Source organism: Sus scrofa, chromosome 8, assembly GCF_054392235.1.
Source record: "Sus scrofa isolate SSC_HxYL_T2T_F1_AM1 chromosome 8, Sscrofa_HxYL_maternal_Yorkshire_Landrace_v2.0, whole genome shotgun sequence".
Classification (NCBI taxonomy): Eukaryota; Metazoa; Chordata; class Mammalia; order Artiodactyla; family Suidae; genus Sus; species Sus scrofa.
In genome coordinates, this window is record NC_139390.1 from 17705369 (window position 1) to 17731229 (window position 25861).

At 41.3% G+C, this 25861-nt stretch overlaps 1 long non-coding RNA gene across 10 annotated transcripts in view; it reads right to left on the reverse strand.

The window, feature by feature from the left end:
- The window catches only part of LOC110262067 (uncharacterized), a 129775-nt gene that overhangs the window by 71447 nt on the left and 32467 nt on the right, over window positions 1–25861 (reverse strand). For 6 of the 10 annotated variants that reach the window (XR_014812249.1, XR_014812246.1, XR_014812251.1 and 3 more), the window contains exons 1-2: window positions 7703–8144; window positions 2221–2507 (exon numbers count right to left, since the gene is read on the reverse strand). This is a non-coding gene — a long non-coding RNA (uncharacterized LOC110262067). Of the gene's footprint in view, window positions 1–2220; window positions 2508–6374; window positions 6479–7702; window positions 8145–20844; window positions 20892–24542; window positions 24649–25861 lie in introns of those variants that run through there. The other 4 variants (XR_014812252.1, XR_014812247.1, XR_014812248.1 and 1 more) reach the window with 4 other exon arrangements.

The following is a 25861-nucleotide window of genomic DNA, read 5'->3' on the forward strand; positions in this document are numbered from 1 at the left end:
CTAATTATTCCCATTTTCATTGAGAATCGTAAGACTTTTCAAGAATTCCCCACATCCATGGCTCCAGCCTTGCACAGTGAACTCAGCTGTCTTTGATTCCAAAAAGCTCAAGAACTACAGAAAAGGCACCCACTTTTCCCCAGCTTTACTGAGGTATAATTGACAAATAAAATTGTAAGATATTTAAAATGTACAACATGATAATTTGATATAGGAATGCACTGTGATAGAATTCCTCCCATTGAGTTAATTAACACATCCATCAACCATTTATTCTTTTTCTTGCGTGTGAGAACATTCTTCAACTCTCCTAGCAAATTTCAATTATACAAGACAATGCTATCAACTATAGTCAGTATGTTATACATTAGATCCTCAGACCTTATTCATCTTATAACTGAAAGTTTATACCCTCGAAGAGATCTCTCTTTGTACCCCCCACCTCCTGGCTCCGGTGCAGCCACTTTTAAAGTTGTATCGCCTTCTTTTGAAATCCTATTTTAAATAGCAGATACTTCTGAGATCAAGAGTGGATTCCTATACACTAATGTGCTGTGGGTTCCTGTGGTTTAGTAGCAGGGCTTTTTAAGCATTTTGAGCATGTTGCACATAAGAAATGAGTATTACTGGGACTCTGCCCATGTATACCTGTTCCATATGTATTACTAACTGGAAAAAAAAATCCCCAAATAGTATTTTCTTTTATATATGCAATGGATTCTTATGTTTAATGTATTTTTAGATCATGTTGCTATGAACCCCTTAGCACAGTGGTTATGAAAGCACATCATGGAGTAAGACCAGCTAGGATCAGATCTGAGTCCAGATGCATTCCAGGTATTTGAACATGGAAACTTGACCTAACCCATAATAAGAGTAATACCTCACAGGGGTGGTGATGGGTAAGTTTCTGCGTCACTCTGCTGGGCTTAAGGATGCCCAGAGAGCTGGCATAATAGAATTTCTGGATATTTCTGTGAGGGTATCTCCAGAAGAGATGAGCGATCGAATCTGTAGACTGAATCCCTTTCAGAAGGGATTTCAAGAAGATCCCTTTCATTGATGTGGGGCGGCATCAGGCCACCCACTGAGGGCTTGGTTAGAACAAACGAAGTGGAGAAAGTGTGCCTTGGCTCTATCTGCTTAAGCTGAGACATCCATTTTTCTCCTGCCCTTGGACATCGGCACTCCAGGTCTTCGGGTCTTTGGACTCACAGCGAGACTTCAGACATCAGTGCCCCCATTGCAGGCTTTTGAACCACTAGCTTTTCTGGTTCTCCAGTTTGCACATAGCAGGTCATGGGACTTCTCGGCTTGTGTAATCCTGTGAACTCATTCGTATAATAAATCTCTTTGATGTATCTGTGTCTATATCCTATTGGTTCTATTTCTCTGGGGAACCCTGACTAGCACAAGGATATTGTGAACATTAAATAAATACTACATGAAAATCACTGACACATTAAAAGAACCCAATACATGTTGGCTCTTATTCTATGAAGCCTTTAGCATAAGGTCACACATAGATGGAGCACTTTTATGGTGACTGACAAACCCAAAATGCTCTACAAATATTATCTATTTGTGGTAGTAGGCACTTATCATACCTACTCAGTACAGAACAATGTACTAGGAATTTTGAAAGTAACACAAAAGAAATTGGAGGCTATTTAAATAAATAAGAAAGAGGAGATCAAACAATATGAAGACAGTGGAGACAAAAATATTTTTTTCCTACTTTGGCATCAGAACCCCAGTCATTTTCTCTTGTAACTTAATATAAAATAATACGGTGTAAATATTTGTCCATGCTCTCATTTTAGACTATTTATCTCACTAGGCTGTCGAGTCTTTAAGGGCTGCGAGTGTGTCTATTAATCCACCACTGTGTTTTCTTAGCCCAGAGCCACGCCTTTTACATAGAAGTTGCTCCATAAATTACTGCTTGTTGAATGGCTAACGAAATGAATGGACAAGCATTATTCATTTACTTGTATCCATATGTCAAAGCAATTGTTTAATTTAGTAAAAAGTATCGCCTCGTGAACTCGTGGTTGTCAGTGAACAGAATACTTCCTTAAACTTTACGTATGATCCACTTTTTAAAATTATGTTGGTATCCATGCACTCTGAAAGACTGAGAGAAAGAGAGAGAGAGAAAACGCAAAAGGTGGTTTTTTTTAAACCCTAAAAGAAAAGTTAGACTTGGAGAAATTTTACCTTTCTCTGTGAAGCACATCATTCCAGCCATGGGACACGCCTTGAGAACTTGAAATGCTTTTGTGAGGTAGGGCTCCAAGATGAAGTTGAGATCTCCAGCTGCTCATGATAGGAACTGGGAGCCCATAAATTTCCACTCCATCCACTAGTCCAGAGAAGGCAGAGAAGCTGAATGAAATGTTACCACCTAAAGTTGCCATTTGCATGTTTTCATTTTTGTTTTTCTTTTGACTTCCTCTATTGATCTGGGCAAAAGTACAGAAGAAACTGGCAATAGAAGAAAAGTCCTGAAATCCAAGAGGGAAAAGACCTATGAGATTATGACACCTTGTTTCCTGCTGATGCTTCCAGCTTCTTTTCATGGCCAGTTGGCATTATATCCTTAACCACTTCTCATTTCCATTTCTGTTAATAGAAGAGAATTCTGTTAATTCTTGTCACTGTGCTAATGCAAGGGAATTACAAAGTTGGAATTCTTCAGAGCACTGAGGGATCATGATTCAAGGTACAATGGCCCTGATTCACCTCTCTAAGTGGGAGATGAATAAGCCAATTATGTAGTATTGTTGAATGCCTGCTGCTTGCCTAATATTATGTAGGGTAAAACAGAGGAGGAAGAAACAGAAGACTCAGTTCTGTTCGAGATCTATGAAACTTTCTTTCTAATAGGTGAGGATTGACTAAAACATGAAAGATATAAAACCCATAAAACAAGTAGGACTTGCTTCTTATCTGTGATTCCCTATACCTAGCATAGGGCTTAGCAACCAGTAGGTAAATGTTACTTAACTAATGAGTAGGTTAAAGTCATACAAGCATAACCTTTGGAATTGAATAGACCCCTATCTCAAATCTGTCATCATCTAGATATGTGATTATGTACAGCTTACTTGATTTCTCTAAGTGCTGGCTTTCAAAATTTCCTCATCTTATCTGAAATATAAAAATTATAAAGATTAGGTGGTTTAGAGGTAAAGCATCTATAACAATGCCTGGCAAGGAATGTCTGCTCAGTATACAGTCATTGCCTTACGTGTCAGGAATGTATTATGTTTCTATAAATGAAGATGCCTGACAAACCAGGGTGCACAGCACAATTCTTTTTCTTTTTCCCCAGTGTTTTTTGTTGCTTTTTTATCTATTGTAAGAAGTGTCCTTAATATGTACTATTTCAAACATACATAGGGCTTGAACTCTTTTTTTCTTTTTATATTTATTATTTAAAATTTTAAATTGAAGTATAGTTGATGTGTAATATTGTGCTCATTTCTGCTGTATAACATAGTGACTCAGGCAGGCATGCATATGTATTTATATATATATATATATATGTGTATATATATATATATATATATATTCTTTTTCTCATATTATCTTCCATCATGTTCTATCACAAGTGATCGGATATAGTTCCCTGTGCTATATGGTAGGACCTCATTGCTTATCCATTCTAAATGTAATAGTTTGTATCTACCAACCCAAACTCCTGGTCCATCCCACTCCTGCTCCCCTCTCCCTTGGCAACCACAAGTCTGTTCTCCATGTCTGTGGGTTTGTTTCTGTTCTGTAGGTAGGTTCATTTGTGCCATATTTTAGATTCCATATATAAGTGATACCATATTGTATTTGCTTTCTCTTTCTGACTTAACTTCACTTAGTCTAAGAATCTCTAGTTGCATCCCCAATTCAAATACACTCCTCAAATATCTCCCTCACTCATGTTCTACTGATCTCAGATTTTACTGTTAGCTGTGTCTTGGGTAACAATGATCCCTGACTAATACTCAAGGTAGCCTAATTTGCACCTAAACAAAGAACAGAAGGCCTAGTCTTATCAGAGCAAGGCTAACAGGTAGTGAAGTGATACTGAAGATTTGTAAGTCAAGAAGCAGATACCAAAGTTGACATGGTTGAAAGAGAACACAATTTTCTGACAGATTCTGAGTTCAAATCCAAGTAATCCAGTAAAGTAGGTATATGCACTAGGGCGAATTATTTAATCTTTCTGAGCCACAGATATAAAATACATATATTATCTACAAGTCTGTTGTAAGAATTAAGTGACATGATGTATAATGCATTTAACACAGTTGCTGGCACAGAATAATTACCTAATGCCTGATTTTAATATTTTTTTTCTCTTCTGAACTTGATAGCAAAACCCTAACAGGGGGTACAACCATTTTCCAGCATACCCATCCTGTCCTCCTAAAATAGTTCTAAAACTACTTTAATTTCACACTGTTTCATTGAGCGCTAATATTTTTCACCCTTTGAAATCATAAGCCTTTTTAGTTTGGGAAAGATTGATCATTTCTGTCACTGGACCCCAGAAATGCTCAGCTTCTCAAATAGTAACTTTTCTTCTCCAGTTAAAGAAACGTCATCAACAGCCATTACCAGTGGCTTATTCTTTCAAAGCCTCTAGAGGGCAAGATCACTATAATTTGCTCCTAAATTTCATCTGACTTGTGATTCCAATTTAGCCAAAATTATGAAATGTCCCTTCAAATTAAGTAAACCACAGCAGTTCTTGCACTCTCTACAGGATGACAATATATCCCATTAACCCTGCTCAACAGATTTCAATGCAATCCAAACTCATCTTTAATGGCCACACAATTGGCACTATTGCCCTTGATCAGTACCAAGAGTCTATTGATGGAAAAGAGGCATCAGCAATCAATAGAGTGTTAACTCCTCCCCGCCATGCCCCAGCAAAAAAAAAAAAAAAAAAAAAAAAAACCTATGGTTACTGGTTATCTAGTGAGATGTGGACAGTTTCTAGACACAAACTAAAATTCAGAAAACAGAAAATGAGGGGACGCCACCATCATTAATGAGACATCTCAAGAGAGAGAAGTGTTACAAAAATATAATGTGATTCTGTGTTCTTAAACGGAAATGGGCTGTATTTGAGGCCCAAACAGTGAAGCATTTGATCTCATTATCCAGGCAAAGAAGTTTTCAGACATCTAAGTTAAGGATGTGGATAGCACCGTATGATATAGAGGGGAAGGCATTTCATACATCTAACCTATGCTAATCTTCTGAGCATTCTTTGTTTATATCATGTTAGCCTTTCTTTTCTTTTTTTCTTTTTTTTTTTTTTTTTGTCTTTTTGCCTTTTCTAGGGCCGGTTCCCATGGCATATGGAGGTTCCCAGGCTAGGGGTCTAATCGGAGCTGTAGCCACCGGCCTATGCCACAGCCACAGCAACTCAGGATCTGAGCCACATCTGCCACCTACACCACAGCTCACGGCAATGCTGGATCGTTAACCCACTGAGCAAGGCCAGGCATCGAACCCGCAACCTCATGGTTCCTAGTCAGATTCACTAACCACTGCGCCACGTCGGGAACTCCCCTATATCACGTTATCCTTTCTACTACTCTATAAAAAAATATATACCAATTTTAAAAATGAGAACATTGGGAGTTCCCTCACAGTTTAATGATCCAGCATTGTCACTGCTGGGGCTCTGGTTATAGCTGTGGCTCGGGTTTGATCCCTGGCCTCGGAACATCCAAATGCTGCAGACGCAGCCAAAAAAAAAAAAATTAAAATGAGTGAACCGAGGTTCATAAAAGTTAAATAACCCATCCAAGAGCATAGAGTTAGAGGTGGAGCAATTAGGATGGGAAGGTAGAACCGTTCAGCTTTAGAATCTATACTTCAGGTTGCCTTTAAGACTCAAGGGCAGACTTAGAAAGCCTCAGAAGCATATAGCCCCGAGGACAAGGCCTAGAGAGGGATTATTTTTAACTCAATGCTGAATTCAGTTAAAGTCCTATTTTTTTTTTTTTGCTTTTATTTTATTTATTTATTTTTTATTTATTTTTTAGGGCCGCACCTGTGGCATATGGAGGTTCCCAGGCTAGGGGTTGAATTGGAGCTACAGCTGCCAGCCTATGCCACAGCCACAGCAATGCAAGGTCCAAGCTGTGTCTGCAAAACTACACCACAGTTCAGGGCAACACTGGATCCTTAACCCACTGAATGAAGCCAGGGATCGAACCCACAACCTCATGGTTCCTAGTCAGATTCGTTTCCTCTGCACCACAACAGGAACTCTATTAATCTTTTTTTTAATAACTGCAATGACAAGCTTTTTTCAGCTGCCCTAGAGAAGCTATATACCTTGAGGTTTATACCTGTGGGTTCTAGAGTCAGATTCTTTTGGCATTTGAATCTCTCATCTGCGTCTTACTTGCTGTGTAAATTCAAAGAAATGAACTGAATTCTCCGATTTCCTTTTCTGTAAAATGGATATAAAAATAATTACCTTGCACAGTTTCCATGAAGATTAAACAATGTGGCAAACAAAAGCAACGTCCTTTGCCTGGCACAGTGAGCCCTCAACACATGACGGCTGTGGTTATCACACTTTTAACACAAAGCTGTCTTGTAAAGTCGCATAATGTAAATGAAGCAGATGAAGGATTCAGTGGCGATACTATGTATTGTTAGAAGAGAACAGAATAAGAGTGGACAGAACTCCTTATTCAGAACAAAGAAAAGGTGGAACCCAAACATCACACCACAACCAGAGTTACAGAGAACATTCCGGAAAATAGAAATGTGAGATGGACTCCCCCCCACCCAGGATTGTGGAAAATCATACAGCAAACAGATGGTGAGGGAAAGGCTCTTTCCCATCTTGTTAGGATTTTACGTTATTACTTATTCAGAATATCCGAGGGAGAAACCTTTACTAAAGCTTGTGACAATGATAATTGACAGGGAAAATCTAATGATGGACATTCAAAATTACTTTGAAGATGTGGATCATCGCAGAATTGCATGGTTCTCTTTCAGAATATGATGCTCCCAGTCTTTAAACTCTTTAATTAAGCTGCTAATTTAGGGGCATCACGGTCTTTATAAAGAAGCTGTTCATTCCGAAGATTTCCTCAATTCTGATCAATAGTTTTGTTGGGGGAAAAAAATGTCACTAATGGCTGCAAAAATGCCGAAAAATCCCTCCCCAAACTCTTGGAATCCATGCTGTCCCATGTCTTCTGAGCACATAATCCAGATCACCTGAATTTGGCCCTTTTTGATCAGAAGCAAGAAATGGGATCACAGGGGTCAAAATAAGGCACTGAACACTGACTGGCCCCGGCCCATCCTGTCCCCACCCAGGTCCTATTCAATGTTAAGGATGAAAACTTCACAGCACTCTTTTGGCCATTAATTCCCCGTAGGTCCCTTCCACTTCATTTTCTAAGCAGAAGATGGCTATATGGACCTCTGCTGAGCCAATCTACTTCTCTACAGAGAAATCTCTATTTCCCATGAAGTACATGCAGGGAATGAATCCATCACCTTCAACAGATTCCATGCAAAAATGAAAGAGGCCAGCCTGAGCTCTGATGCCACAGAGCTTCCGTCCAATGCCCCTGACACACAACCCCAGAATCCCTGAGCTTGTTTACTCATCCCCAGCCTGAGATGACTCCCCTGGGAAGCACTTACTCACCCTCTTCTGAGCTCTTTGCTTTTCTTCCCCTTCTTTCCCTCTCTCTCCCTCTTCTTGGCTGCAGGCTCCAAATGCTTTCACACGTTACTAATACATTTCCTACTCTGTACCTTCTCTTTAATTTGACTTCTTCCTATCATAGTCCTGGGCCCAGTTTTATATGCTTCGTTCTCACTAGTATCTTCTCCCCATGCAAACTTCTACTTGGCATCTCTTCCAAAGCTTATTTTCGGTTTTTCAAGGCTCACAGGAAGCAAGGTAAACTTGGAAGGCAGGCCTTGACATTCAAAGCATCCTGGAATATTTATCCCAACTGGGTTCTTATTCCCAAGATATTTGCCTTTCTTTTCTTGTTAGCAGATGGCTGGAGTGAAGAAAAAGAAGAGTATGATTGCTGATCTTGGTCTTAGGAGGCTGATCCTTTCATGGGAACAGCCTGTTTGTTTACAGATAGGGCCCTTGGGATGGTTACCATTGGCGGTTGCTGTGGCAGCTTCAACAACACCATCAGCAGGAATTCACCTCTATCCTGTCTTGTCCCCACGCCTCCCTCCCCTCTTTACCCAGACCCTAGTTACCAGGAAACAACAGAAAACCAAAATGTTATGTAGACCTCTTTGTTGATAGAAGAGCTCATTTGCTGTAGTTAAGCGCATATTTGCAGAATTAAACTCAGCTACTTGCTTCCATTTCTAAACACCCTACCTTGTCAAAGCCCAGGACATGTGAATCTGCTCCACGTTCAATCAGCCTTTATGCTCTCTGTGTATCTGACACCATTCAGTCCCACAGGAAATGCCAGCTTTCCTGAGCAGCTATGGACCCACCTGTGGCTAACACCCAAGCAAGCTCTTTGTGATAGGGCTTAGGATGAACAATGAGTTGGCTGTCACTAGTACTATGTCTAGTTTCTAATGTGCCTGGGGATGAACTGAGCCCCTGAACCCCCAGTCTCATTATTTAATATCAAAGGCAGTATCAGAATGCCTGACTGGCTTTATCCTTTCTGGTTTTTCTCCTCAGTCCTAACAACCTAGACCATTTTCAAGCCCTATATTCAGACCCCTGTATTGACACAAACTGATCTCTTTCTTGCATTTAAGGCTGTGACGTCAAACGTTTATCATGCCACCCGTGAGTCTTTTTATATTTGACTGCTGAAATATTGGCAGTGGTTGAATTAGCCTGAAGATAGATCAAGTTGGCGCAACACTAAAAGATACTCTAAATTTGATGCATAGGCCTCTGGATCTTCCTTGAAAGGAAACTTATCCAGAGGCACTTTATTTCTAATATTTTTCAGTAGCTTGAGGGACTATACATAGAAATGTTTTCAAACAAGTCTCCACTTCTGTAGGTGAAAGTCCTAGCTGTGCCTTTCATGGCACGTCCTGCTCACTCCTTTCCATGTCACGGAGAAGATGGAAGCAGGACGTTTGCCATAACTTCATGCCAGTAAAATATAATGGCTAAACAATTTAAAGACAATCACAGGATCCCAGGCAACCAGGCCTCTCGGTTTTAAATAACTGTGGACTCATTTAAGCGTTTGTTCACAGAGGGCCAAGAGTCTATAATGGATCATGCAAGTCAGAGCTGAGTAATGGTTCACCACGGCCTGGTTAATAGTTAGACAAGCTGTTCACGTTTGATTAGGATTTTCTTTTCCATTGCTATAATTGTATGATAATTAACTCAATAGAATTACATCTCATTTGGGGGAAATATGTACATTTTGAAGTTTCAGGAGGAAGAGATTCCACGTGCCAAGAAAAAGTCTGATATTATGCTGTGGGTCTCTTGCTCAGCTATAAAAATCGAATCATTTAGGCGTGTGTCTTGTGAATTTTTGCCTCTAAAGGAGCAAGTGAGTTTCCTTAGCTCTGACTTTTTCCAAAGGCTCTATGCACAGAAGTACTCTACCTAGACAGCTGTTGATAGATCAGAATTGCCAAGTGGCAAAAAGCATGAACATCTAATGTAATCTGACTTTGGAGTTCAATGTGAGATGGAGCACTTAAGGCTTCCCTAAAAGAAAAAGGGTCCATTAACACAGGAACCACCCTATGGTCAGGTGTTTTACATAATGGAAGGAAATTCTTTTAAAGCAGATGGCAAGATATCAGAGTGGGTGTCCCAATTAAGTCATTTATAAATTCGCCACCCTGATAACTGTGGATATCTTTTCCCTCCTCTGACCACTGATAAACTTATCTCTATCACACATCACAGCTAATAATCATTTACTGTCTCATGGTTATGCTAATTTTGAGAGTTGCTTGTACCTTTAAAGCGAGAGAAGACACTTTAGCGCAGAAACTCACAGTTGATTCCTCCAAATTGTGCTAGTTCATTGCTAGTCCATGGTCTGTGCTTAATACATGTGTTGAGTCACCCTTTAGGCCTCCATAAGTCAGTGTCATTTTTTCTAAGAAGCCACCCTTAACCATTGGTATTTGGTGAATTGTCTCGACTCTGTGCTTTTAGAGCTTTCTGGTCTTAAACATATCAAAGACAGGACTCTTGTATTAAAAACATTGTCCTTTTTTTTGCATATTTTAAATTAATGTATAGTTGATTTACAATGTTGTTTACATTTCTGCTATATAGCAAAGTGACCTAGTCTCATATATATACACAAATATATATATTGACATGTATACACATTTCCTTTCTGATGTTATGTTCCATCATGGTCTATCCCAAGAGACTGGATATAGTTCCTGAGGCTGCATAATAGGGCTTCATTGCTTATCCATTCTAAATGGACTCATTTGCATCTACAATAAAACTATGGTCTTGCTTGTCTTGTTGGTCTACAATTTGTTTGCAATAAAGAGTTTTAAGTCAATAAATTATCAAATATATTCATCTTTCTCTCTTAGCAAGCAGTAAGAATCACTCAAGGATCCTTGATAAACAATTATCAATTTACCTCCTGACTAAAACTTGGTATTATTCTCCCACCAAGTTCCAGTAGTCTCACCACACCACACACAGGATTTAGACACCTAAGCACACTCCCTTAGTAAAGGGCTAATTAATGAGTAATGTAAAAATGGGGGAAGGGTGGAAACAATGGAGAGAAAAGAATGTGAAGATTTCTGAAAGGCCAATTTCATATTGCTTGATGAGGCAGATGGCAAACTGTCACCCTTACCTGTTGTCCATGCTAATGGTGCCACTTCTTCCACGGATCTTTGGATCCTAGATTCACTAATAAGATTGACGCCAAAGCAGGGTTGCTTTTCCTGTTCCTTGTCTACTAGAGAATTCTAGGGACCTAATATCCCTCCCTGAAACCCCTGAAGTTTGAGTAGACGAATGTTCGAGAATCACAGGTGGTATTCCCTGTTCTCCTGCTTCCCTCTCAGACCAGGAATGTCTATCACTCTCGCTGAATTTTTCCTCTCTCTTATCTCTTTCCATCTCAGTAGGGAAGTTCTCTTTCTCTCTGGTTCAAACCTGGATACAAATCCCCCTCCTTATTTCTCCTTAGAATAACAGACTGATGTTGTGAACAGATGTGTTACGAAAAAATAACCCGATCCCATGCAGGTATAGAGTTCATGACATAGTTCATCTTATCGAGTGTGTGTTTCTGATTCTACACATGCTGGGAAATGCAGTGAAGAGTCGTCACACCCCAAATTCCCTATTCCTAACATGATTACATTCCGGGAAGGGTTTGGCACAGCTGTCACTATGGTTCTTCCTTCCCAGCCTGGCTGCTGGCCATGTTGCCCAAGGACACCATCTTACTTCTCCAGCAGCTACATGTAGAACTACTTATTCATGTCCTTCCAAGGAAAAACGGCAGTGTATTAAATGACAGCAGTTGAGAGTTCAAACCTTACAGACACCTAGGGTCTTTCCACTCAGCTCCTGTTTGCTGGGGGCGGGGTCTAGCATGGTACATACAAAAATAATTTGAGGGGTTTCCCATCGTGGCACAGTGGAAACGAATCCCACTAGGAACCATGAGGTTGCGGGTTCGATCCCTGGCCTTGCTCAGTGGGTTAAGGATCTGGCATTGCCGTGAGCAGTGGTGTAGGTTGCAGATGTGGCTCGGATCTGGTGTTGCTGTGGCTGTGGCGCAGGCCGGCAGCTGTAGCTCTAGCCTGGGAACCTCCATATGTGGCGGATGTGGTCCTAAAAAGACAAAAATAATAATAATAACAATTTGCAAGGATGTATCCTACCTATGATCCCCCGAGGGCCCTGATTCTTCCATGTCTGAATATCATCCAGTCTTCACACATCTAGAGAATTCTACATGATCCATTGAAAGGAGTAGCATCACCCGCATACCTAGAGAAGGGATGTTTCACTCAACCACCCAGTGGGCTGTTACTAGAACCTCCTTACAATAAGCACGTGCACTATTTTTATATATATTGCATTTAGAAACATATGGTAGTGTTACTTGCCATGTCCTACTGACCAGTCTATCAATTTAAGAACAGTGAGTGTTAAACATACGACTGCCTCTAAAAGTAGCCTTTACACTCTCTACACACTTGTTAATGTTTCTGTCTCCTCAAAGCCAGAAGCCACTTGAAATCAGAGATTATGTCTTTTTAAAAATTGTTCATTTCTCTCACCCGACACAGTGCCTGACACCCAGCCCTCAGTAAACGTTTTTCGGGAGTTAGCAAAGGAGTACTTGAATTAATTGTCTGATACAAAGCAACTTTGCTTTCTATAGTAAGGATAGTCAACTTTCAACTGAGAAAAACATAAGCAAATTCAGGTGAAGCTTAATGATTGAACGCCCTAACTGCATATTGAAGGTGTTGAAAGCACAGGCAGAAGAATGAAAACCTGGGTTTGCTAAGTTTCCTTCTCGAAAAGCAGGGATAACAATATTTATAAGGCTGTTAAATAACATTTATAAAGCTCTTAGCATGAGCCTGGCACACAGTCAGCATTCATTAATTCAAAGCTTCTGCTGTTGTCATCCGTATGTCAGTGTAAACACATAAGGCACAGCCAAAGACCTTCTTAGTTAAGATCTAAGCAAAATATTGCCTGAGGCATCCATCTCTGGTTAGCTGATCTTCAAGCCATAGACGAAAGTTAACAATTAAATATTTAATCTTTAGCGTTATTTACAAGAGCCAAATAGGGTCCCCTAAGCAGAATGGAGGGCTTTGAATGGACACAAATAATCACATTAGAAACTAGGCTCAGTAGGACCAAAGGCCTGTGAGCCCCCATGGCCACATAAAGAGGCCTCACTGCCAGCAAGGAGCACCAAGCCCCCATTTCCAGGGCAATAGATTTATACTAAGCTCCAGCTGATATAGGAAGTGCGTGGAGTGGCAAGTACTCTCTGTCTGAGTTAGTGCAAAATCAACTGGGGTACAGTTTTAATCCTGAATAGAGAGATCTGTGGACCAAACTAGAAAGAGGTGCTGAGGAGAAGCAGAGGCGGCTGGACAGAGACAGAGACAAAGCATCCTATGCCTAAGGGATGACCATGTCATTGGGGTGACAGTTTGTAGCTGAACTTGGACAAAGGAAAATCTTTTGTAGCCGGGTCCTCTTCACATAACAAACATTCTGGGCATCCATCAAATGGAAACCCTGTTCAAAGTGAAATCATGTTTGCATGACCAAAAACACTACATCAATCAAAATGTGCATCCAAGCCCAGGATACACTGAGAAATCAGGAATACAAGATAGCAGCAAATGCCTATAGCACTATGACATGGAAGTCCCAAGAAAGAAGATATTAAGAAAAATATGACAGAAAAACAGGGCTAGGGGCATACGGCCTGCCTTGGGGTTAAGTTGTCCTAAAGAGACATATCCTAAAAGGTGTTCTTCCTAATATTAAACAGTGAGAAGTGCCAAGAAAAAAAAAATATTCCCGTGCTCTAGTAACTGGGAAATCCTATATGCTATAGCTCTTTTAAGAGAGCTTTAATATAATATTAGCATATTAATGATATGAGAAATCTTACTAAAAAGCCTGCTTATATTTATTTAATCTAACTCTTCCCAGTCTTCTGGGGCCACCATTTTCTTTTCATAGTATTTAATATTCTGTGAAATAACTTTGGGAAATTCTGGCCCAAGACCACCCCTATTATAGCAACTACATGTTTTTTTTTTAATTTCCTCATTTGAATAACAGACATACCAAAAATATGATAGCAAAGTGCAAGGAACAAATAAGATAAATGTATAATAAACACCAAGAGAACAACCGACCTGCTGCATGGTACTTGGAAACAATGGCCATTAACAAGAGGAGTCTTTGAGAATAATGGCAGCTAAAAAAAGTCATCTCACCATTACAGTTAATGTTATCATTGAGATATTGGCATAAATACTCTTTGGGTTACATTAACTATATGTTTTGCATCTCTATCCTGCATCCAAGAAGGTCTTAAGCATATCCTCCTGAAGTCTTATATCATAAGGCGGTAGGAACCCTTCCTTGTTCCCTCCTCATATCATAGATGTCTGATCATTGTCAATTCTCCATCTCAAAGATCTCTCTCCCTGTGGTCATCCAACTCCTGCCCTGTTTTCAAAAGCAGCACCGCTCTGAAGGGAAGCTGGAAATCAAAAACCAAATGACGTTTATCCCTTTCCTTTCCTTTGGGTTCCCAATGGGTGGGAGGCATCGGATCCAACAGAAACATCTTGGAAGTGAAATGTAGAGAAGAGTAAGAAAAAGGAAAGATTCCTCTCCCCACCAAAACACACACCCCACCGTAGACACTTCGGTGACCAGGTCATTCTAGGCCTTGCACGAGAAACTCAAATGTTGAGCTTTCAATAGGCCCAGCCTTCTCTCCACACCTTGAGACTCCGCTATCCATTTACCTGTTTTACAATCCCAACGCAAGGTCACAACCACATTCTTTTTTTTTTTTTTTGCTTTTGTTGGCCGGACCTGTGACATATGGATGTTCCCAGGCTAGGGGTGGGATTGGAGCTGCAGCTGCCAGCCGATGCCACAGCCGCAGCAACACCAGATCCTAGCTGCATCTGCAAACTATACTGCAGCTTGCAGCAACCCTGGATCCTTAACTTACTGAGTGAGGCTAGGGATCAAACCCACATCCTCACAGATACTATGTCAAGTCCCTAACCCATGGAGCCACAGTGGGAACTCCCCAAATTCTTTTTTTTTTTTCTTTTTTGTCTTTTGTCTTCACCAGAGGCATATGGAGGCTCCCAGGCTAGGGGTATAATCCAAGCTGTTGCTGCCAGCTTACACCAGAGCCACAGCAATGCCAGATCTGAGCATCTGTGACCTACAGCACAGCTCACGGCAACAATGAATCCTTAACCCACCGAGCGAGGACAGGGATTGAACCTGCAACCTCATGGTTCCTAGTCAGATTTGCTTCTGCTGCACCATGACAGGAACTACTCCCCAAATTCTTGATTCAGGCTCCTGGTGCCTCCAGGCTACCTAAATGCTCCTCCAGTAGTCATTCAGTAACTAGAATAACCAGCAGCCCAAGTGTATCACACTGCTCAATCGGAAGCCTGGATGTCATCTCGGATGTCTCTCTGTCTCTCGCACACTGATTCCATTTCTTTAGCCAAACCCATCAGTTCTATCATCAGAATATATGCCCTCTACTCATGGGCAAGCCCCCACCATCTCACCGTCCTTCTAACAGACATGCCCCTGCTTGCTCCCTGTGCTCCTTAGTCTTTTTTTTTTTTTTTTTTTTTTTTTGTCTTTTTGCTATTTCTTGGGCCCACGGCATATGGAGGTTCCCAGGCTAGGGGTCCAATCGGAGCTGTAGCCACTGGCCTACGCCAGAGCCACAGCAACGCAGGATCCGAGCCGCGTCTGCAACCTACACCACAGCTCACGGCAACGCTGGATCGTTAACCCACTGAGCAAGCGCAGGGACTGAACCCGCAACCTCATGGTTCCTAGTCGGATTCGTTAACCACTGCGCCACGACGGGAACTCCTCCTCAGTCTTTTTAATGCCAGCCCTCCGGCAGCTTCCTGGCTCACTCCTGGTACAATCCAAAGCCCTTACCGTGGCCCCCAAAGGCCTGCATTCTCTAACAGCTCACCTCCCCTCATCATTCCCGACCCTCCTCCCACCCACATCCTCTCCATTCCCTGGTCTCTGGTATTCTCGACTCACCTGGAACATTCAGGAATGTTCCCACTTCTCGGAACAGTGAAGAGGATTAAATGGTTGATAGATATAGACACTTAGAGCTGCATGTCACTCACAGTAGGTCTGCATTCATATTGCATCATCACTCTTTGAAGTCCCTATGTATTTTTTTTTTTTTTTACTTTATATCTTCACCATCTCATGTCTCACGGGTAGCGTTTTTTTTTTTTTTTTTTTTTTTTTTTTTTTTTTTTTTTTTTTTTTTTTTTTGTCTTTTTGCTATTTCTTGGGCCGCTCCCGCGGCATATGGAGGTTCCCAGGCTAGGGGTCCAATCGGAGCTGTAGCCACCGGCCTACGCCAGAGCCACAGCAACGCAGGATCCGAGCCGCGTCTGCAACCTACACCACAGCTCACGGCAACGCCGGATCGTTAAACGGGTAGCGTTTTATAGAAAGCCCTCAAAAGTGTCCCCACCTCAGCACATCCCCTCTAAATATTCCCTCTGCCTAAATAGTCTTTCCCCAGAAAGCTGCATGGTCCTCAGCTTCATGGCCTTAAGATCACAACTAAAATCATCTTATCCATTAGTCTCTCCTGGCCACACTGTATAAAATAGCACTCACAACACACAACGTAGTGAAAGTATAAAGAACCAAACTCCTTGTTTATCCCTCCTCCTGACGTTTCCCCTTTGGTGACCCTAAGTTTGATAATTAGAGGGTTTTTTTTTATACATTGCTATACACAAAATAGGTAAGCAACAGGACCTGTTGCTTAGCGCAGGACCTCTGTATGGGAAAAGAATCTGAAAAAGAATGGATATAGGTATAAATGATTCACTTTGTGATACTCCTGAAAATAACACAACATTGTAAATCAACTATAATCCAATAACATTGAAAAGACAAAACCAAAATGTCAGAGGGCCTTCAAATAGTTACGATGTCATATTAACAGAGATATGAGACATGGCTCTAAGAGCTTTACATAAATTGATTACTTAATCCTCAGAGCACTTTTGTGGGCTAGATCACCTTCCTAATCCCTCATTTTAGAGAGGAAATTTAAGACACACAGAATTTACTAACTCGCCCAAGACTACGCAGTTAAACATTAGGTGACGAAGCTAGTATTGGAACCCAGGCATTCAAATTGATAGCCACTGTTTAGCCATATGACAGCCTTGATGTTTTGCTGATATTTCTATTTTTGTGCACACTGAGCCCATCTTTCACTGATTTGGCCATGTTTTGCTGAGCACCTGCTATGTAACATGGGGTAGGCAAGGGAGAAGAAAAAGTTAAAAAAATTTATACAAAGAGATAGCCAGGGCTCAAATGGCATACAGTTTCATAGGTGTTGTTCTAAGCGTCATGAGAAACCATCGGCAAGATAGGACCCCATTTCCATTTAGAGGGAGCACTCTGGTGGTTCCGTGGAAAACAGGCTATCGGAGGTGATGGAGAAAGTTGGAGGGTCTGTCAGGAGGCTATTGTCAAATCCTAGTTAACAGGAACCACAGTAGATTGTTCTTGAATAAGGATGCCTGTGGTGGAATTGATGAAAATTGGTCAGATTCACAGTACATTTTAGAGGAAAAAAATAAAATAAAATTTGCTGTTAGAGGAAGCATTCGCCTTCCACATTCTTTTAAGTTGTTCCATTATATCTCACAGTATGAATACCGCATCGTTATTTAGCCATTTCTCATCTACAAGGTACTTCCCTGACTGTTTTTAATTACAAAGTGTGCTAGAATCTTTGCCCATATTCATGTTTTTCTTACACATGTGTCCTTGTTTCTGTAGGGCCGTGAAGTGAAATTGTTGAGTCAAAGAGTCCACGACAGTTTAATCTTAGTGGAGACTGACAAGAAAGTCTCTAAACCATGGGTACCGATCAACATGTGCTGACAGATATTCCTTCTCCTCTCCTAAAAGACATGTGATTTCAGTGTGACATTGAAAACAGGTCCTCTCCCTGCTCTCCCAGTGCATCTGCAGGTTATGCCAGGCCCAGCCTCACTATATACGAGAGATAAGATGGTCTCATTGCACCCTTGGCCTGACCTGAACCAATCGATACCCAGGCAAACTCCCACTTCTATTTGCAGCTATTTATTCTGGGCAAAGTTGAGAAATCACACAGAGAGAGGATGGGTGGTGACTTTCCAAGGAAACTGTAACGGCTGCATTTAGCTACCCTTGTAAATACCTGGATACATGAAGAGCCCTTGCGAGTCCGGTTACTTCCTTGTTGGGAACGTGTCGTTTCACAGGCCTGGTACAAGGTCAGGCAGTGCCTTCAGGGGCTGTTAAGAACAGGTTGCCCTGTAATTAACTGATTTTCTACAATACAGGAGTTAGACATGTGTTTCCTCTAACCTTGAATATCACCTGGTACGTAGGTGCTCATTGACCTGTAAGTGGAGGGCTTTCAAGAAAAAGAGATAACTGTGCCGAATAATCTTTCTTACCAAGATTTCATAACCCTGTGCTATCTAGCGCACGCACTCGAGAGATTGCCTATCACAACAGACTGTAGACTTTCTGATAAACAGTGGTTTGGACACTTTCTAAACTTTCTCTCATTAACTCTTTCAAATTCACATGCCTGGGAGCCAGGCAGCCAGGGATATATTATTCTAAGTTGACTTAAGGTCAACCTGAGGAATGGAAAGGTTAATTGACTTGGCCAAGGTCATAAAACAAGCTATAAAGAGAATCAAGAACAGAATTCGGATCTCTGGAAATTTTCCAGTCTCGTGTGGGAAATGTTCAACTACAGCGTATTTCTCTAACTCTGCACTGTTCCTTTCTACAGCCTTATCCCCCAAGAGCAATTCTGCCTTTCTAATGATTCTCGATATGTTTTCACATTCTAGCAAACACATAAAATGGCAGCACCTATAAGAGTCACGAGGGTAAAGAGAGGCAGAGGTTCAGTGTGTGGTCCCAGGTGACCTGCTTGGACCCCAGTCATGTCAGGTCCTGCCAGACTATCCTGAAGAGTGGAGGCATCAGAATCTCTGCCCATTCTAGTCCATTTGGGTCAAACCAATGAGGAGGCATCCACCATTCCTATAAAGCTCAGCTTCAGGCAAAGAACAACCCTCCTCTGCCTAAGGAAAGATGTGAAATACGGCAGACCAGAAGAACTGAGATTTTGTGCATGCGAAGGGAAACTGTAGCCCTGGATTTCATGGTGGCTCCTTAATGGAGTGGCAAGAGACCAGGAAGTTGGAAGAGGGAGCTAAGGGCTAAGTCAACATCCCACTTAAAAGAAGAGGAAGTGCAGGACCATGGAAATGGCAGTAAGACAGAAAGCAAACACATGATTTAAAAGAAATTTCCTAGGAATTGGTGACCCTCTATGTGAAGTGTTACAAAAGAGGAAGTCAAAGATGCCTTCAAGTTAATTAGCCTTTTAAAATTTCTCCCTAGTGTTCCTTTCTCTGTCCTTCAATAATCTTACATAGTTATATTTATAACACAAACATTTGATCACACTTTCTGTGAAAGTTTTATGATTTCTTACTGGGCATAAGAGAACGTCCAGACTCATTATGTGAGCATACGAGAGCTTTCAAAACCAGGGCCCAAGAACAAATCACCAGATTTCTCTCTCTCCCCTGTCTGTCTCAAACACAGGCCTTCCAACCACACACAAGAATGATCCTTCCCAAACTTCCCATTGTGGCACGGTGCAAACAAATTTGACTTGTATCCATGAGGATGTGGGTTCGATCCCTAGCTTCACTCAGTGGGTCAGGGATCCGGCGTTGCCGCGAGCTGTGGTATAGGTCACAGACGCAGCTTGGATCTGGCGTTGCTATGCTGTGGCACATAGACTGGCAGCTGTAGCTCTGATTCAAGTCCTAGTCTGGGAACTTCCATGTGCCGTGGGTGCAGCCCTAAAAATAGCAAAAAAAAAAAAAAAAAAAAAGACCCTTCCCTTACCGAACTGAGATTTTCAAGGCCTTCTGAATGGTCTTTGCTCTTTCTTTTCCCTTATTCCCTGCCTGACAAACGTCTCCTCAAGATCCTACACAAATGGTTCTTCATCTGTAAAAATTTTCCCCAATCTACCATTCCCATGAATTTTCTCCCTTCCTTCCTCTCCCATAGAACCTTTTTCTTCTTGCATATTAGCTAATGATCTAACTTCTGTCTCCTCCACTGGACAATGGAACTCTCCCACAAGGTCAAAGCTAAGACAACACCCAGCATCTAGCTGATGTACCTAGCTAGATGCTGGATCTATCTAGAACATAATAAATACTCCAGAGTGTTCACTGGAAGAATAAATAAATCTTCCATGTTTAAGAATATTTGCAGACTAAGAAAATGATGATTCCTTTCATTCTCTAACATCATAATAGAAGTTGGACTCAGTAGTGCAATGAATTGGCTTAAAGTCATACATGATTTTGAACCTCATTTTTGACATTAGATTTTAAGGGATTTGCTTACTATCTTGGAACTTCCTTTCTCTCACCTATATAATGATAACAGTAACAAAAACCTTATGAGGTTGATGTGAGAAACTCGTGTTATCTTAATATTTTCCATGTTATGGTGATATTTAGTAAACATTTCTTCCTTTCTGCTTTTTTTCATTGAAGGCACTTTGAATGCTAATAAAAAATGCTTTTTATTTTTACAATTCCAGTCTTTATTCACATCTTAATCTACTCCTTTGTAAAGTTCACACCTTTACTTTTGGTAGTTATTTATCTCTGTGAACATAATGTAGTAAAGGTTATATGTACAGTTGTATCTTTAAGTATATAAACCAAAATTGTTCAATGGCATCCCCAAGAAACATATTGTTGGTGCTTAATATTCATACAGGCACAATTTATGAATGGCTAAAAATGAGATCTTACTGTAGTAATAACCTCCTAATAAAATATAGAGGTTAAAATCTTTGGCTAATATATAGAGGTTAAGAACTTGGATTCTTGAATCCAAGAATTCAAACTTGGCTTGAGTTCAGACAGTATCCCTTACAAGAAAATCTAACTTACGATGCTTCTTCAGTTTCCTCCACTGTATCATGGACATAACAAAACATCTGAAAAACAAAGAATTATTGGGAGAGCTTAAAGAGACACAGAAAGTAAAGTGCGTGGCACAGAGCCCCCAGCACGTGGTATGCTCAGTGGCAGTTATTATAACGATTCTAATTATTATTATTATTTCTCTGTCTTTCACCCAAACACACCATTGCAGACTTCCAGGGCCCTGATAATCTCACCTACATATTCTGAGCATCCCACAGGGCATCTTCAATGTGCCTGTGAACATGACACCTTAGTCTTCACCCAAAAGGGAGCATAAAAAGGATAAATATGGCCTCTTGGTGAAGGAAGGGTGTGACTACGGTAGAAATACAGGAAGCTGTGTGGCTCTTCCTTATTCATGCCACTGGTGTAAGAAATGTAGTCACCCCATCTTTTGACCCTCTACCACCCTCCTACCCTCTGAGCTCTACCATGGCAGACCAAGGTGACATCTACTAATGTCGTCACCCCACATCCCCCTGCCACCTGAGTGCTAAGTATTTCCAGGGTACAACAGCTCTTGATGTGCCAAAGTAGCTGAGTTCCCTGCCAATGTGGAGAAAATGCTTTGCCACCACTTGTGCCACTTGTGACACAGACACAAAAATGGTGCCACCACTTGTGTTCCACTTGTGACACAGACACAAAAATGGTTTTGTCTTGAGGCTCAATATTTTATAGGATTTTTGGTGTGGGGTAAGTCGAGGTTATAGGTTGTAGGTTGGGGTAAAGTCTGAATGACTAAATGGTTCTTCTATCATAATCAGGCTCATCCTCTTTCCAATATCAAAGTCCGATGACCGGACACAGCCAATTTGTTTGTCTTTCTCTCCTCTTCAAAGAGAAAGTCACTCTAGTTAGCACTCCTCAAACTTTCCCACCCAAGTTCTATACACAGTGAACCTGAACCCCATGTGTCTGGGAACAGAGCCAAAAATACCCTGACATGAGAGCAAAAATTCTTTGATGTCTCATCTTTTATCTTAGGGAAAAAAATCGTATGAGTTTGGCATCCTCTAGGTAGTATTGTACCAATATAAAATCGTGGCATTCTTCCTTCAGATTTTTTAGTTCATTTCACAGCTTTGGGTTCCCTCTGGAATACCACACCAACCTCAACAGGATTCATATCCCATGTTAGGATCCCCGATCAGCTTCAGAATAAATGAGTTCTCTCCCAGGAGATGCCTCCTTTGTTAGTACTTGGTGGAAAATAGATTTCTGGCACACTTTTTCCACTCATTTGTTAAACATGCTCTGACACGGCTGAATCCCAGCCATACCCACAACTTAAGGTTAAACTTTACCCCCTGTCCCCCGGCACCTTGAAGCCCTGCCTCAGAGACATAATGAAGCACCTTGATTTTTTTATTCTACCATCTGCCTGTGCTTTGGCTGGGTAAATGTGAGTTTCTGTTGGCTGAGGAGTCAAAAGCAGAAGGTTTGCTGTGCCTGATCCCTGATGAAAACCACGTTTCTTCAAAGTATGGGCATACAAACAAGGGAAGTGTTTGATATATGTGTCTTAAAGATAATGGCTTGCATGGAAGGAGCGCTTTCTATGAAGAAAATTGGGGTTATCCAAAGACAGGCAGTGCCTTCCAGAAAATAAAACCCATTCAATTAGTTCTCTCCATATACTTAAGCATTTAAAAGAAATGGATTCATACCCATTATTGCATTCCATATTCACCCCAATGAAAAATTCCTCAGATGGTTCCATCATTGATCCATATGTATTCTAGTTCTAGCGACTCCCATCTCTTTCATAGATGCAAGTCAACCATATGAACTGACATAGGCTGTGCCAGAAGTACCAAAATAGTCCTTGGAAATGAATGCCTCTGCATTGTGGCTCATAAAAATACCTGTTCATTATACATGTAAGTCAGCTCAGCCCAGATTTAGTTGAATGACATGAAGCTAATTTCTGAAATGCAGCAAGATCCCGAGCTAAACGCAGCGGGCAGAGACATAATGGAAAAGTAATAAGGTTGGGTCATGTTACTATTATCTCCAGATTCACGTGGTTTTCCATGACATAAGTGGAGCTTACTGCCTTCCTCTGAGACATGGAGGTTTATAGCCCTCGTGTTGGTTCTATTTGAAAAGGCCAACCTCCATAAAAAGGAATGAAGTACTGACCCTTGCTACAACGCAGGTGAACCTTGACACACTATGCCAAGTGAAAGAAGCCAGTCACAAATGCCACATACTGTAAGATCCCATTCATATGAAATCTCCAAAATAGGCAAATCCATAGATTAGTGGTTGCCAGAGCCTAGAGAGGAAAAAAAAAGGGGGTGGGACAGCTAATGGGTGGGAGTTTCTTTTTGGAGTAATGAAATGTTACAAAATTAGTGGCAATTGTTGAACCACCCTGTGAATATACCAAAAACCACTGAATTGTATGTTTTAAAAGCATAAAATTTATGGTAAGTGAATTATCTCTAAGTAAAGCTGTTAGGAAGAAAAAACAAAATTCCAACCAGGGTTTCATATGACGTGGAGCCTGAGAATATAGGGAAGGATGAACCATGGCAAAAAAAAACCAAAAAACAGGAGTTCCCGTCGTGGAGCAGTGGTTAACGAATCCAACTAGGAACCATGAGGTTGCGGGTTCAGTCCCTGCCCTTGCTCAGTGGGTTAACGATCCGGCGTTGCCGTGAGCTGTGGTGTAGGTTGCAGACGCGGCTCAGATCCTGCGTTGCTGTGGATCTGGCGCAGGCCGGTGGCTACAGCTCCGATTCGACCCCTAGCCTGGGAACCTCCATATGCCACGGGAGCGGCCCAAGAAATAGCAACAACAACAAAAAAGACAAAAGACAAAAAAAAAAAAAAAAAAAGGTTCTGATCACAACGAAAATACCCAGAAGAGCTCTGCTGAACTGACCCATTCCTGGACAAGCTTCTAGAATGAAGTCCAGAATCACTCTCGGACCTCAGATTTCATTCTCCAAATCCAAAGGGTGATAGTCTTCAAGCCCGGAAGATATTTTCATTCCCTTTCTTTGCTTTTTTTTCCTCCGCTCATTGAATTTTCTAGTAATTTTGCGTCAGGTGGTGAGGAGTCCGCTCTGCTTGTGCTGTTCATTATGGAAATTGATTTGACCCTCATTTGCATCTATTTGCACCGCCATCAAGCTGATTTAGAATCTGAGGGTGGTTGCAACCTCCTCTGAAGCTGGCAGATTTGCTCTAAAAACAGAGCCCTGGAACTTTCCAAGCAGCTCTGAGGAACTTGTTCTCTTGCCCTTTTGATTTCTGCACAACATAGGCAGAGTTTCAGAGAAACACTACTCGTGGCAAAGGAAAGAAAGGAAACCTTTGTTGCCTCCTGCTATAAATAGCTTCCATTCCCCTGCCTTCCCTCCACGCTGCTAGTCAACCCTGCAATCCCAGGGTTGCACATCAGAAGAAAATACCTTGGTCTGTGGAGCAAGTAGCCCCATGCAAGCTTGCAGGTGGGCAACTGGCAGCAGAGGAGTTAAGTCTTAAACAGTGGAATATGGCCTGAGCATAGCAATTATCCCCTGCCTTACTGACCCATGCATTCCTCAAGAGCTGCAGGAAGGATCAAAGTGCAGCTCTGCAACCTGCACCAATGTGCCCAGAGTAGTGATAACAGCCTCGGAGAATGCAGACGTCATGTAGTCACGTACCTTAGCCATTCTTGCCGCCCCTCTCTCATTTCTCTTTCTTCTACGGCCCTGGGCTAATGCCTTGCTTTCCATGCAACACCTTCTCACACTTGCTCTGTTTGGTCCCTTCCTGCATCCAGCAACTGCCACCATCCTCGCCTCCCCTCTGCAACCTGCACTCCCTCTTATTATAACGGAAGAGTTTTATTGCTGTTTGCGATGGTAAAATATTGACTTCTCATTGTAAAAAAAAATTTAGTTTCCATAAAAAGGTAAATAAAAGAGCATAAAAATTAACTGTATTCAGCACTCAGAGAAATTCAACAGTACTTGGAATGCAGAGTCTTCAAATTCACAGAGAATATAGTTTTTTAAATGAACTATTTTTCACACAGAAATCCATCTTCTGCATCTTTCCGTTTCAATAAATATAGATCTACATTACCATTTTTAGCAATTTCTATAAATGTATCCATAATTTGCACACTTTGTCTTTTACGTATATATATAGTAGATAATGTACACATTCACAGTATTTTTTTTTCTTATCCTCAAATTTATCCACGAGGCCCTCATTCTATCCACAAGTTGTCCAGTTTCTTCAGTCGCACCTGACATCTGGGTCTCCTGCTGTACCAGACTGTCAGCTCAGCAGAAGTTACCCATCCCAGGTCTTAGTCTTCAAGACCTTACTCCATTTTTTTGATAACTGGAAAGCTGGAAGTAACAAAGTGAACTAATGGCTTGGTACAGTGGCTTTAATTTGTTATCAACAGATCATTGGAGCGGGATGGGCTTTAGGTAGAACCTGATAGGGCATTTCCCCAAGTTGTCAGTTCATGAGACACTGGGGTGAAGGGCAGGGAGTAGAGTATTAAAACTTCTGCTTCCTACTCCAAAGAGTTCAATGTGATGAGTTTGGAGTGGAATCTGGAAAACGATCATTTAACAAGCACTCCAGGAGTTCCCCTTGTGGCACAGTGGGTTAAGAACCCAACTAGCATCCACGAGGATACGGGGGTTCAATCCCTGTCCTCGCTCAGTGGGTTAAGGATCCAACATTGCCACAAGCTGAGGCATAGATCGCAAATGTGTCTCCAACTCTATGTTGCTGTGGCTGTGGCTGTGGCTGGCAGCTGCAGCTCCATTTCTACCCTTAGCCCAAGAATTTCCATATGCCACAGGTGCAGCCTAAAAAGACAAAAACAAAAACAAAACCACTCCATGTGATGATTTTCATCAGTTAAATTTCAGAATTTCAGAAACTCCGATTTTATTCCAATGTCTTTATCTTTCCTATGAGGTAATAGAGGACCAAACGGATAAAATTTGTCATGCCT